General features: G+C 44.9%; 1 long non-coding RNA gene across 1 annotated transcript; it reads right to left on the minus strand.

Annotated features, from left to right (window-relative positions):
* Window positions 1-1,134: 1,134 nt before the first annotated feature.
* Window positions 1,135-14,453, minus strand: LOC307176654. Its single transcript, XR_013824858.1, has 3 exons — window positions 13,655-14,453; window positions 12,761-12,924; window positions 1,135-2,956 (listed from the first exon to the last, which is right to left on the minus strand). It is a non-coding gene; the product is annotated as an uncharacterized lncRNA (long non-coding RNA).
* Window positions 14,454-15,302: the final 849 nt, after the last annotated feature.

A 15,302-nucleotide genomic window follows, 5' to 3' on the forward strand; every position in this document is an offset into this window, starting at 1 on the left:
AAGCTACCATTAGACTTTTGGCTTCAGGGTCATTTTGCCATGGTTGTAATCAGAGGTCTGGAAACTGCTGATCTTTCCACAGCTGCCCCACGTCCAAGAAGAGGATGGCCAAACAGCGGAATGTGGAGTTTGGCCATGGAAATACTCACATCTGCCGGAATCAATCAGCCACGACTATCACAGGAAGAATGACTTCTGCCTTCTTTCTGTCTTCCAGACGTTATGTGACGGCAGAACCTTAACTGCACCCAGAAGTCTTGCTGCTAAGACTTCTGGGAAATGTAGGTTTCCGCTTCCAGCTGATGCTAAACAGGGGAGACTCACAGGGTTAGAGGTGGGTGATGAAGGCCAATGGACCTCACGTGTGCATTTCCCAGCCCCTAGCACGGTGCCCTGGCAAGTAGAAAGTCTTCAGGATAGGCTTGTTGAATGAATGGATGAAAATAAAAGTAACTATTGTATCAATCATTCAGTCTAGCCTACAATTATAGGCCTGTTACGGACCCTTTCCTGCACTAGATGCTGGGAAGGAAAGGGTAAATATATGGTTAAAAAAAACCAAAAAATTCCCCAAGAGCAAAATCTGAGCATAGAACTGAGCCCTAGCAAGGGTGGAACACGAGAGTGACTTTTGTAAGGTTGTCACTGTTGTCTGTTGTGGAGTCTGTATCTTCTGCCCTGCTATGAAAGTAAATAGACAAATACAGAATCCATTTCAGAGGTTAACTTTTCAAACTGTTTTGCAAATGTAACCAATTTCTCCTGGAAGTAAGGAGGTTGCTTTTCCAAGGCCAGCCTAAATAAATAAATCAGCCACAAAGGCAAGATTCTTGAAAATAGTCAAAACTAGGCCCATATTGTCAGGTAAACTCTATGGCTTCACCTTGAACTTCATTTAACCTTGGAGGTTAAATAAAAGCACTTCATACGTACTATATATTTATCCAGGCTGTCACTTATAGTGCCACGTAGCTGTCAGTTCCTCAGGGATGAGGAACAGAGACCAGAAATAGAAACTCAAGACTCCAGGTTTCTTTACTTAGTTCAGCCAGTAACTAGTAAAGGCAGGTTAAGAGCTCATTTTCAGCTGTGCTCTTTTCACCATTTATAAAATGCAGGTATTCGATGGGTGACCAAACACATATTGCGAGAGTACTCCTCAATCCTGTACACTGAGTATCTGAGAGGGTTTGAGAGACCATACAGCTCCTGTACAATTACAAGCACGTCAGCCACTAGAGTAGTTTAGCCATTTGTAAAAACAAGACTAAGATTTTTTTAAAAAGAAATGGAATTCATCTTAGTAGGTTTTGTGGAATTTTTATTATTTGTTTACAATACTGTTGCTGTTTTTTTTTTGAGTTGCTTTATAGTTTTTTTTTTTTTAAGGCTAGACAAAAGTATAACCAAATATTCATAGTAGTTAACTCTGGGGAGTGGAACTGGGTATTTTTTTTAAGGCCAGACAAAAGTATAACCAAATATTCATAGTAGTTAACTCTGGGGAGTGGAACTGGGTATTCTTCTACATTTCACTTTATGTTCTTCATTCTATATATTAATTAGCAATGTACTCATTCTGACATTAATAATACTATTTTTAATGTTATTAATGATTAACTGTGGGTAGAGAGATTACAGATGATTTTTAAATCTTTTTCTTATTTGAACCTTACTTTATGTCTAGAAGAAATGGGCATGATTTAAAAGAACATTGACTAAATTGTTGCTTTTCCTACAGAAAGTGCAACAGATGTATCAAGTTACAGCTGGGGCAGCCCTCAGAAGCCCTAAACACTTCTCCACCTCATTCATCATTGGCTGAGCTCTTAGCCTCAACAACCAGTATAGGCCGGGGTCAGAGTGCACAGCACTGGGGAAGCTGTGGGACTTAGGATGCCTCAGACAGGTCAAGGTCAGACTGCCTGGGGAGGGAAGGGGACGGCTCCGGGGGTGTGAGGGTGTGGGGACAGGAAGACACAGTCCCACTCTTTTGTGCCTGTTAGACCCTGGCCGGAGAATCCCAGGACTGTGGAGCGAATCGCATTTATTATGGGACTTTGTATGGTGTGATTCCCTATTGCAGTTTTCTGTTTAATTGTTGTTTTTTATTCCATAAACTTGGATGAACTGCTTACAGTTTTACCAGACCCTGCGCCAATTACTGGGGATAGAAAAAGGCAAAATACAGGATCCCTACTCTCAAGAAATCCAACATCAAATCAAAAGCAAGAATCAGACTAGTGAAAGGGCACATTATAGTACAGTGTGATTAGTGCGTGAACACAGATTGACGCGAAGTGTTCAAGGAGTACAGAGGCAGGGGACACCAAGCCTGGGGGATTCCGGGGAATCTTAGCAGAGTTTGAAGGAGGCGAGCTGGAGAGAGGGGACCAAGGGAGGGAGTTCTCTGCAGAGAGAAGAGCCAGGAAGAACTGGAGGCCAGAAAGAGCACAGAGAAAAGACGCACGGGTGGCTCCTATCGCTGCCGTCAAATTACTACAAACTTAGTGGCTTTGAACGACACAAGTTTATCGTCTTACGCTTCTAAGGTCGAAGTCTAAACTGTTGGCAGGGACTGCACTCCTTGGTTCCTGCCCTTCCACCCATCACAGCAACCTCTGCTTCCACAGGGATCACGTATGTGATGCCCGATCTCCCTCTTCCCCCCACGTATAAGCACTCCCGTGATGACACTGGGCCCACCGGATGAGCCAGGATGAACTTCCCCATCTGCAAAGTCCCTTCGCCCTGCAGGGCAACATCCACAGGTTCCAGGATTAGGACCTGGCGATGTCTGGGGCCATTGGTCAGCCTGCTACTGTCCCCCTGAGGCTTCATGTGAATTCTTCTGCCCGGACAGCTCTTCTTCCTTAGGTCTGCTTCAGTGGCTCCTTCCCAGCTGCTGTGTAAACTTGGGCCATTTATTTCACCTCTTGCACTTCGGTCTCCTCATCTGGAAAATGGGGAGAATGATAGACCCAGCCTAATCCGTTTTTGTGAAGCTACAGTGAGTTAGTGTATGGAAAGCACTCAGAGCAGCACCTTCCGCAAGAACTGGCCTTTTATTGTTGTCATCGTTATTGCTCCTTTTGTCACCGAGGTCTCTATTCCAATGTCACCTCTGCAAAAACATCTCTCCTGGCCACCCTAGCTAAAGTAGGCCCCCTAGTAACTTGTTACATGTCTCTTCCTCCCTCCCTTCCTCCGTTCTTCCTTCCTTCCTTCCTTCCTTCCTTTTCCCTTCCTTGCTTCCTTCCTTCCTCTGTCTCTCTCTCTCCCCCTCCCTCTCTCTCTTTCTCTTTTTTCCATAGCAATGATCACAATCACATGACTTCCCTGTGGTGTGTACTTCTTGATTTATTCACTGCTTTTCCTCTGCTTCCTCCCCTAGAGTGTGAGCCCTGTGTTTCGTTCACCACTGATTCCCACGCACCAAGCATGATGCATGACACATAGAGGGCCCACAGGCAACACCTGTGAATGAACAACTCAAACTCCGTAGCCCGCATTGTCCAGTAGAGTAGCCACTGGCTGCACATGGCTGCTGAGCAGTTGAAATCTGGCTAATCCAAACTGATACGTGCTGGAGGTGCAAAACGCACATTAAATTTAGAGTTCGTGTGAAACAGTGTTAAATATCTCATTAATAATTTTCATCTTGTTTGCATGTTAAAATGATAGTCATTTGGATATATTGAGTCAAACAAAATATGTTAACATCAATTCCAGCTGTTTCTTTTTACTTCTTTTTAATATGGCTACTAAAAATTTTACATTGCATATGAGATTTGGATTCTCTCTCTATTGGAGATCACTTCCCTAGAAAGCCCTCATGGCATGTGTCCTAAAAGCGGCACTGTCTGGGTTTGAATCCTTGGTCCACCATTTACTGGCTGTGTGACCTGAGGCCAATTATTTAGCTTCTTTCAATAAATGTTAGCTGTCATTAGCTAGTTTCCAAGGAAGAAATTATTCTGTGTCAAGAAGTTCAGAAACTTATAAATGTTTGCAAGTAGAGAAAAAGAATAATATGAATCTAGAAAAATTTAGTAGACACTAGTGGTTTGGTGTCTTCACTTTTAATAATTTATGTTTCTGATGGTTTGTATTTTTCACAATAACTGTGTCACATTTGGGTGGAAAAAAACAGATATATTTTTTAAATAAATTAATAAAGTTTGCAAAAATTTCTTAAATTTGTTCATTGCAAATGTCAGCTTTCAAATCCTAAAACTGAAGGCTCTGCCCCTGAGGGTTGCCAGGCATGGATGTCACACCTCTCATATCAACCCTGACAAAGGTCCATCATCTGAGAAAGCCGACTGCATCCCACTGCTTCTGAACTAATTCTGGGACATGCTAAGCCAAACAAACATCCAGGAAACTATATAAAGAGTTTCCATGTCTCTTTTCCACATACTTCCTTTTTCCATTTTGACTTTCCTCTAATAGTTTTATGAGTGCTACAATACATAAAATATAGCCCTGTGCTGGACAGGTGCTCAGTAAATAGGGAATGACTCATTGAAGGAATGAATGCATCAATGAATTCAGTGCAACTAGCATCTCCCTTCTTCCCATCCTGTCCTTTATGCCTCTTACTGGTTTTTCATTGTTAGGGTATAATTTCCCAATGCATTTGATTCCTTTTTTCTTTTCCCTCCCCTGATGCCAGCATCCTCCATGGATTTCTTTATACTTTTCATTTAATTTACCACTTTTATGCTCTGATCCTCTGTAATACAATTTCTGGCGAAATTTCAGGAGACCTCTTTGGATTCCTCCTTTCAGCCACAGTTACAACCATGTTTTCAAAATAACTCTTCGTGTGTATAGTATACATCCATTTATCGTTTATCTCAGAAAGGGAGAAGATATTTGTATATTTATGAATATGAGTATATACTGTGATGATATAATCAACAAACCAGAATACAGATTTCTCCATGGGACAAATAAACCTGTTTTCTTTTTTTTTTTTAATATTTATTTATTTGTTTTTATTTGGTTGAGCCAGGTTTTAGTTGTGACACGCAGGCTTCTTAGTTGCGGCATGCAAACTCTTAGTTGTGGCATGCATGTGGGATCTAGTTCCCTGACCAGGGATGGAACCTGGGCTCTCTGCATTGGGAGCACAGAGTCTTAACCACTGCACCACCAGGGAAGTCCCCTAAACCTGTTTTTTTTCAACAACTAAATTGTAAGATTAAAAAAACCCAAGAGACTGAAGAGTTAATCTCTACTATAGATTAATGAAGCCGTAAGAGATATAGCAATGGATCATAATTTGCGAACCTTTTTGTTGTACCTCATTTTTAAAAAGCAAAACTATAAAATAAAAACATTTACAGGACATTTGTGTCATTTATGAGACAATTGTAACTTTGAACACAGACTAGATAATTTTTTAAAATAAATGTATTTATTTATTTTTGGCTGAATTGGGTCTTAATTGCTGTGCCCAGGCTTTCTCTAGTTGCGGCAAGCAGGGGCTACTCTTCGTTGCGGTGCGCGGGCTTCTCATTGGGGTGGCTTCTCTTGTTGCGGAGCACGGGCTCTAGGCGCGTGGGCTTCAGTAGTTGTGGCTCGCGGGCTCTAGAGCACAGGCTCAGTAGTTGTGGCGCACGGGCTTAGCTGCTCCGCGGCACGTGGGATGTTTCCGGACCAGGGCTCGCGCCCATGTGCCCGGCATTGGCAGGTGGATCCTTAACCACTCTGCCACCAGGGAAGCCCCAGACTAGATATTCGATGATATTAAAGAAGAACTGCTGTTTTTAAAATTGAGGTATAATTGAAATAACATTGTATCAGCTTCAGGTGTACAACACGATAATTCAATGTTTGTATATATTGCAAAATGATCACCACAATAAGTCTAATTAACACCCATCACCGTACGAAGTTATAAAAAATGTTTTTTTTTGTAATGAGATCTTTCAGGATCCACTCTCCCAGCTACTTTCAGATATGCAGTGTTATTAACTGTAATCACCACGCTGTACATTACATCCCCATGACATTCCGTTTATAGCTGGAAATTTGTATCTTTTGACTCCTTTCACCCATTTTGTCGCCCCACCCCCACTTCAGGCAACCACCAATCTGCTCTCTGTACCTGTGAGCTCTGTTTGGTTTTTTGTTCTTTTTTATTTTTGATTCCACATGTAAGAGAGATCATGCAGTATTTGTCTTTTTCTGTCTGACCTTTTCACTTAGCATAATGCCGCAAGGTCCAGCCATGTTGTCACAAATGGCAATATTTAATTCTTTTCATGGCTAAATAATATTCCATTATATATATGTACCATATTTTCTTTATTCATTCATCCATTGATGGACTCTTAGGTTGCTCCTATATCTTGGAAATTGTAAATAATGCTGCAGTGAGCATGGGGGTGCATGTATCTTTTCAAGGTAGTGTTTTTGATTTCTTTGGCTAAATACCCAGAAGTGGAATTGCTGGATCATGTGGTAGTTCTATTTTTAATTTTTTGAGGAACCTCCATACTCTTTTCCATAGTGGCTGCACCAATTTACATTCCCACCAACAGTGTACGGGGGTTCCCATTTCTCCACACCCTCACCAACACTTGTTATTTCTTGTCTTCTTGATAACAGCCATTCTGACAGGTGTGAGGCGATTCTCTCATTGTGGTTTGGGCTTCCTTAACGATTAATGATGTAGAGCATCTTTTCTTGTACCTGTTGGCCATCTGCCTGTCTTCTCTGGAAAAATATGTATTCAGATCCTTTGCCTAATTTTTAAAATCAGATTGTATGGGGTTTTCTTGCTATTGAGTTGTATATTACATTTTTTGGATATTAACCCCCTATCAGATATATGGTTTACAAATCTTTCCTCCCACTCAGTAGGTTGCCTTTTCATCTTGCTGATGGATTCCTTTGCTGTGCAGAAGTGCTATTTTTAAGGTATGATAAAGATAAAAGTATTCATATTTTTTAAAGATATATTCTAAAAATTTAGAGATGCATTTATATATTTTGCATTTTCTTCAGAATATTGGGGAGATGTGAACAAAGCAAAATTGGCTATGAGTTGATCGTTATTAAAACTGGGTGATGGGAGTTCCTTATACTATGTTTCTTTTTAATGTTCTTGAAATTTGTTATAATAAAATAGTAAAACATAAAATAATTGCTTATCACAAAATAAATATAATTATAGAAAATCTGAAAAATACAGAAGAGTCTAAGAAAAAGGAAAAAACAAAACCAAAATTGCTCCTAACACCACAGCAGTGGTCTTAATCACTCATAGTTCGGTATGATTCCTTTCAGTCTGCAGTCTGTGCACATATATATATAAACACAGGTGTGTGCCTGTGGCTATTCTAAAGCATGACCACATCTTCACAGTCTTCCCATCAAGAAGTGGAATAGATGTCCTCCCTCCTTGAATCCGGATGGGCTTGTGGCTGCTTCGACCAATATAATGTGGAGGAAGTAACTCCATGTGGTTGGGTCATGACAGGCCATGTGGCCTCCTCACTGCTTGCTGGGAACACATGCTCTTGGAGGCCGAAGCCAGCACGTAAGATGTTTGATGACCTTGAGGCTGTCAAGCTGTGAGGAGGCCCGAGCCACATGCAGAGGTTCCAGTTAACAGCTCCAGCTGAGTCATGTCAAATGAGGGGTCAGATACGTAAATGAAGAAGCCCCCAGCCATTCAGGACTGCCCAGCTGAGGCTCCGGACAGTGGAGAAAAGACAGCTCCTGCGCCCCAGAGAATCCATGAACATATTGAAATAGCTGTTGTTTGAGGTGGTTTGCTACACAGTCATAGATGACAGGACAGAATTTGGTGCCTGGAAATGGGCTGTTGCCATCAAAATGCCTAAAATGTGGTGTTTGTTTGGGGACTGGCTGGCAGGGAGAAGTCAGGCAGGCATTGGGAAAGCTGATGGTGAGGGTTTGAACAAAGTGAGGAAAATGTTATTGGAGCTGAAGGAAAGGAGACACATGCTAGGTACTGGCAGAACGTTTGGCAACGCTGTCACCTGGGATACCGGGGAAAATAGGAAAGGTACTTAATAAACTCAGTAATCTGGCTGAGGAGATTTCTGGATGGGATATTAAAGGGGCCATCAACTTGTTCTAGCTGCCTACAGAGGATGTGAAAGGGTGAAGAGAATACACCGTTCAGTTATCAGTGAGGATTAAGAGGAAATGTAGAGGGCTCAGCTGGAACTTAGCCTGCAAAGGATTCTCTGAGCAAAGATCAAATCCAGGACACAGTAAAAAGAAAAAAAAAAAAAAAAGAAAAGTGTTTTCAGAATAAAAATGAAGCCAAGGGCGTGACTTTAAAGCCCTTTGTTAGCACTTAAGAAAGGTAGAGGTGCTGCTTCATAAACTCAACTAGACAAAAGGCCTTGTCAGGATGGAAAATTTTTTTCCTCTTAGGCTCAGTACCTGGGAGCCTTCCAATTTAACTGACAAGAGACAGGTGAACAGGAGAAAAAGAACACACATTTTATTAATATTTTACCTGCATGGGAGTTCACAGAAAGGAAGTGAAACTCAAAGAAGTAACTAGACTCAAGGCCTTGTATACCATTTTAACAAAGGAAAGGAGGTTTGGGCTTCGAGAAATGATACATGTGGGAAGCGGCTAGGAAATATATGAGGAAAACGAAAGGCCGATGACGGTCACTTTAGTAAAAGGTGTGTCTGTGCAGGCTCATCGTTGTGCTGACTCTCCACCTCCAGTGACAGAAGTTGCTCTCCACTTCCCGGTACAGGAGAGGGAGGATACCTTCACAAAGGGAGTTTTATGCCCTACTTTTAGGCAGGAGAGGGAAGGACAGAGAACTCTCCCTGGATCTGCCGACTCTCAGCTGCCTACGGCCCAGGCCAAAGCGGCACATGTTGAGACGGCACATTCTGGACCTCTTCTGCCTTCTAAGAATTGCAGGGAAAACCTTACAAGCGACCTCTGTTAAACAGCAGGGCTTCTAAAGCCCTAAAGGCATTGCTACACGACAGCCACATGGGCTCAGGGTAGACAAGGAATCTCAGTGGGTGACTTTATCTAACGGAGCACGTTTTTTATAAATGGCGATATGAGAAATCCGCAGAGATTTTGAGGGAATTATATCAGCTTGAATAGAGAGGAACAGAGGTGGTACAAAATGAAATGAGGGACTTCCCTTGTAGTCCAGTGGCTGACTCTGCGCTCCCAATGCAGGGGGCCTGGGTTTGATCCTTGGTCAGGGAACTAGATCCCACATGCGTGCTGCAACTAAGAGTTCGCATGCTGCAACTGAAGATTTTGCATGCTGCAACTGAAGATTCCACATGCCACAACTAAAAGATCCTGCATGCCACAACGAAGGTCCCACAAGCAGTAACGAGGATCCCGCATGCCGCAACTAAGACCCGGCACAGCCAAATAAATAAACGAATAAGTAAATAAATAAATATTTTAAAAAACAAAACAAACAAAAAAATGAAATGAGGTCTCTGGCTGCCCAAACTTAGGCAGAAGGCAGACTGAAAAAATTTACAATCATTGGCTACTTTTTATGGGGAAAGGGAGGATGATTCAGAGAATGGGAACAAAGACCCACAGGAGAGAGGAGAAAGAGACCCACAGGACAGGGGGGAAAGTCCCAGACAGTCACTCCCAGGAGGCAGGACAGAGTCCTAATCAATAAGCGAACATCACATACTGGGATGGATTTCAAAATTAATATAAACCAATGACTGCTATGCATTTCTGTTTTCTCCGCTTTGGAACAGGAGTATCTTAGCAGTCATCCTATACTCGTCCTACTGTTGTATGTTGGGTTTATTTGGGGGAGGAGTGGCAGAAAACTTGCCTCTTTAATTCATCAGTTTACAGACCAAGCAGAACCATACCCAGAGAGCTTAAGTCAAGGTGCCTAACATCCACCTGGACCTGATTTGTATTAGGAGACCCTGTCACCTAAGCCCAAGCCCAATGCCTTAGTAAGTAACATAAAACTTGAGGAGGAGAGAACTTGGACATGGAGAATGTAAATAATTTGTGGGCATGGAACTAACTGTGGCAGTTTTAAAATATGGCTGCAAATCCTTTGACATTCCTCCCATGGAGAGGTGGATTTATTCCCTTCCTCTTGAATCTGAGAGGGTTTGTAAATGCTTCAATCAATAGATTAAAAGTGGTGGTAAAAATGACACGGTGACTTCTGGAGGCTGACCACAATAGGCCATAGAGCCTCCCGCCTGCTCACTGGGAACACAGATCTGCGGAGCTCTGAACCACAACGTAAAAGTCTGACCACCCTGAGGCCTCCAAGCTGGGAGCAGGCTCGAGCCACACCGAAGGGGAGCTCTGGTTAACAAGCCACAATGATCCCAGCTTTGGGCTCCTTTCAGCCTAGGCACCAGATACGTGAATTAAAAAACCTCTAGGGAACTCCCCGGCGGTCAGTGGCTAGGGCTTGGCGCTTTCACTGCAGTGGCCCAGGTTCAATCTCTGGTCGGGGAACTAAGATCCCGCAAGCTGTGAGGTGCAGCCAAAAAAATAAATAAAATTTTTAAATGAAATAAAATTTTAAAATTAAAACTAAAGAAACCTCTAGATGATTTCTGTCCTGGCCACTCAAGTCTTCCTGAGGGTCCAGACATTGTGGAGTGGACACAAGTCATTCTTCTTGTACCCTGTCCAGGCTCCAGACCCACAGAATCCATGGACATAATGACGTGCTTGTTGTATGACACTGAGAGTGGAGCTGTTATACAGCAATAGAAACACCACCATATTAGTTTCCTGTGGGCGCTGTCACCAATTACCACAAATTTGCTGGCTTAAAACAATAAATTCATTCTCTCACAGTTTTCAGGCCAGAGTCCAAAACTGGGCTGAAATCAGGATGTGAGCAGAGCCACACTGGAGACTGTGGGAGAATATCTCATCCTTGCTTCTTCCAGCTTCTGGTGGCTGCCGGCACTTCTTGGCTTGTGGCTGCATCACTCCAGCCAACATCAAATCTCTCACTGCTCCTTCGTATCACTTCCGTGTGTGTGTGTGTGTGTGTGTGTGTGTGTGTGTGTGTGTGTGTGTGAAATCTACCTCTGCCTCTCTCTTATAAAGACACTTGTGGTAGCATTTAGGGTCTACATGAATAATCCAGGGTAATCTCTCCATTTCAAGATCCTTAATTTAATCATATCTGTAACAACAGTTTGGGGTGGGATTGTTGCTTTTTTGTTTTTTGGTGTTTTGGTTTGGTTTTGATTTTTATGTCCCTTTTTTTGGCTTGTTTGGTTTTTCTGCCATGCAAGGTAACAGTCACAGCTTCCAGGGATTAGGCTATAGATGTCTTTCAGAGGGCCATTTTTCAGCCTAGATACATAAATACATAGATACCTAGATGCAAAAGATCATGCTGTACATGTATATTCTTTTGCGTCATACTGTATATATTCTTTACAAGACAAAAGGAATAAGTATTCGTCAGATCATCAAACACTCTGAAAATAGCAGCTTTAATGGTTATGTAATATTCTACTGAATGGGTATACCATAACTTAGTTACCCAAAATATTAATATCAGAGACTTATTTCCAACTCCCTACTTCTGATTATTTCCTTAGATTAGTTCTAGATGTGAAATTACTAAACTTAATGAGTATATTTTAAGACTTCTAAAATATTGCCAAATTGCCATTCAAAAATATATTAATTTACAGTTTCATCAGTATAGGAGGGGCCTGTTTGTCATCCGTCACCGGATTGAGTATTGGATCTTTAAAAGTGTTATGTTATTTGATGATATTTCATTAGAAGTCTGGTATTTGTCCTGTGATTTTACATTGAATTTTTTTATATATTAAGGAAAATAATCCTCTGACATTTTGGTAGCAAAGGCTTTTTTGTAATTTTTAATTTGCTTTTCAATTTTGAAGATGACGGTACTGATAGCTCTCTACTATTCTCCTTATAATTCTTACTTTGCCTTTATACTTAGAAAGTCTACGACATTCAGAGAGCAGACACAACCACGGTTGAAATAGCATGGTGTTCGACATCAGAAAGGCATGGGTCATAATCTATCTCATAGGGTTAGATATTGGTTTTTGCAAAGATTAAATAAGTTAAAGAATCAAGCACAAGGCCTGGGATGTGTAAACCCTCTGGTTCCTTTCCTTCTGTTTACTAGAAAATAATAGACTCAAGCAGCTCACAAAAAATGCAAATGCCAAAAAATATGAAAATATGCTCAACCTGCTTAGTACATCATGGAACATAAAATTAAGTTAGTTACCATCTTCTGTCCATCAAATTAACAAAAATTTAAGCAATAACCTCTACTGCAAAGAGGCCATGGAGAAAGGGGAACTCATTATAGGCACCTGTGCGGTACTGTTAATTGTTAAACCTTTTTGGAAAGCAATGACTATATTTATTACAGTTTAAAGGCGAAAAAAGAGTTTTAAATTGAGCATTTTCTTTGACCTAGGATTTCCTATTTGAGTTATCTATCCTTTACAAATACAAAGAGGGGCTTCCCTGGTGGCGCAGTGGTTGAGAGTCCGCCTGCCGAGGCAGGGGACACGGGTTCGTGCCCCAGTCCGGGAAGATCCCACATGCCACGGAGCGGCTAGGCCCGTGAGCCATGGCCGCTGAGCCTGCGCATCCGGAGCCTGTGCTCCGCAACGGGAGAGGCCACAACAGTGAAAGGCCCTCGTACCGCAAAAATAAAATAAAATAAAATAAGATACAAAAGGATATATGTAAAACGATGCTTACCTTTGGACCACTTATGATAGCAAAATGCTGACAGCAACGTGAAAATCCATCAGTAGTAGAAAAGCAGTTGAATAAATGTGTCTTTTCAGTTTCTACCCACTAAAATGTAAGCTTCCCAAGAACAAGGATTTTTATCTGTGATCTTAATGCTGTTTTCCCAGCACCTAGAACATAATAAACATTCAAAGAAATTGTTGAGTAAACGAATAAAATCTGGTATACCCAAATTTATAAAATGCAGTGGCCGTTAATAAGTCAGTTGGATTTAAAAAAAAAAGTCAGTTGGATTTATATATAATGACCTGGGGAAATGGCCATGATATATTGTTAACTGATAAAAGCAAGTCACAACGAAAAGTATGACTTCATTCTTTTTTAAGGAGAGACAAAAGGAAGAACAAGATAAGTGATACACGTTTGCCTAAGCACAAAAAATTCTTGGGATGATATGGACCGGGGTGTTAACACTGGTACCCCAGAGGGATGGGATTGAAAGAAGGGGCAAATTTTAACTTTTTCCACCCCTCTGCATTGTTCAAACTTGTTGGAAGGAATTGTTCCGTGGAAGGCCTCAACGTGCGTTCATAAAAACTTAAACCAGACCAGGCTTTGCTATGGGAAGGACAACCTCTTTGAGTCCTTTGCCCCCGCGTTAGGAAAACAGGTCCTTGGCAACAGGTCCTTGGCGTTACTAGGTATTCTTTTTACAGTATTGGTTTGTTGCTTTTTTGATTTTTGTGCCCCTCCCCCCAACACAACCCCCGCCTCCCCCGAGTTTGCTCAGCCCGTCCCCTTCCTGCGGGTATCTTTCCTGTCCAACCTGCCAACTCCCCCTGCGCGCTTATCTGACCCCGTGCTCTGCAGCGGCACCCGCGCACCGTGTGCACGCCCGACCTTTGCCACCTTCCGCGCTCACGGCAACTGCAGGAGGATGTGGTTTACAGAACACGTGGACCGAGGCTTCTCACTCCAGCGCCCTTATTTCCGAAATGGTCCCCCCAAGCGCAAGGCCCATCTCCAATATTCAAAGGAACCCCAGAGGAGGGGGCCGGGCTTGGAGGAGGAGGGCGGGGCGAGAGGGGGAGATGAGGTGTGGAGAAGCACCTGCCGGCGCCTCCACCACTATTAATATTAACTTTTATTAAGACTTGGCCCTTCTCTCCCTGGGGCTTCACAAAGCAGGAAGCCAAGGGCAGGGGTGCAGGGAAGGGAATTGGCAGGAAGAGAAAACCTTGAGTAAATTATTTAGCCGTGAGTCGAGATTAAGAGTGATTCCGCCCTCTCCCCTCCCCCACCCGCAAATTGGGCCCAGGTTGGGGATCAGCCCTCAAACCGCCACTAATCGTTTCAGCTGGACGACATCTGGAGTCTGGTGAGGGGCAGGCCAGGGAGACGTCTGTCGGCGACACGAGGTGCGAGGGCGGTGGGCACCCACCGGGCCCCCGGCTCCGGGGGACGTGGCCTCTCCGCAGGTTAGGCCGCGCCTGATGGCGATGGAGGGAGGAGGCTGAGGTCGAAAGTGCCAGAGCGCGGCCGGGAGAGGCGCAAAGGGGTGGGCTTGTTCGCACCCGCTGGGCCAGGCGACACCTGCTGCCGTGGACCCCGGCCTGCGCCCTCGGCGGGGAAGAGGGAGAAGCAGCCGAGGGCCGCAGGCTCTCCCTGGGGCCGCTCCTGCGGCGCCTCCGCCGGTTGCCCCTGCCGCTCCCCGCCCCCCGCCCCGCTGGTTCCGGCTCTCCCGTCCTCGGACAGTCGGGGACCCGGCCGCTCCACCGGAGCAGCAGCGCCGCCTGCCGGACACCTCGCGCAAGCTCGGCCGCGGGAGGGGCGGCAGAGAGTGGGGCTGAGCGCGCCGACCTCCCGCCTCCCCTTCAAAGTCAAGTCCCTCCCTCCCGCCCGGCGGCCGCGGCCGCCGCCGCCACCGCCCGCGGCGCTCAAGCCCGACGTGGAAGCTGCCGCCGCGCTCCTCACCGGGGCCCGGTTCCCGGCACCTCCGCCGCCCATAGCGGGGCACGCCGTTGAAAAACTCAGAGTACGTTTAACCGTGATGACAAAAGCAGCTGTGGAAACCAAGCTGCTCCGAAGAGGAAAAGGAACGTGCCCGTGATCTCGAGGCGCGACTTCCGGGGCGCAGACGGCGGCGGCCCCCCCGGGCTTCCCGCCAGGTTGGCGCGGCTGCCACGGAGGCCTCGCTGCGCTTCCACCTCGGGAGGCGCCAGGCCGCCCGGAGACAAGCGCGGCCTTTCCCCGTCGGGCGAGGAGCCGGCGCGGCGTCCGAGGCCGGGAGCGACGCGACCCCTGCGCCCCGGCGCCCGCGGCGCGCTCCTGCGGCTCGTGGCGCTTGGGCGGTGGGTCCTGAGGGCCGTGGCGAGAGTCCGGTCCTTTGATCCGTGGGCCAGGCCGCAGGGGGAGGGGCGAGGCCGCTGCCACCTGAGCGGCATCTTCGCTGCAGGCTGGGGCCGCGCACAGACGCCTCGATACCAGGCCTACTGCCCTCCCCCGAGCCCTGTTGTAGACGACCGGCCTGTCTGGACATGAGCAAAGC

Source organism: Stenella coeruleoalba, assembly GCF_951394435.1.
Source record: "Stenella coeruleoalba genome assembly, chromosome: 18".
NCBI lineage: Eukaryota > Metazoa > Chordata > Mammalia > Artiodactyla > Delphinidae > Stenella > Stenella coeruleoalba.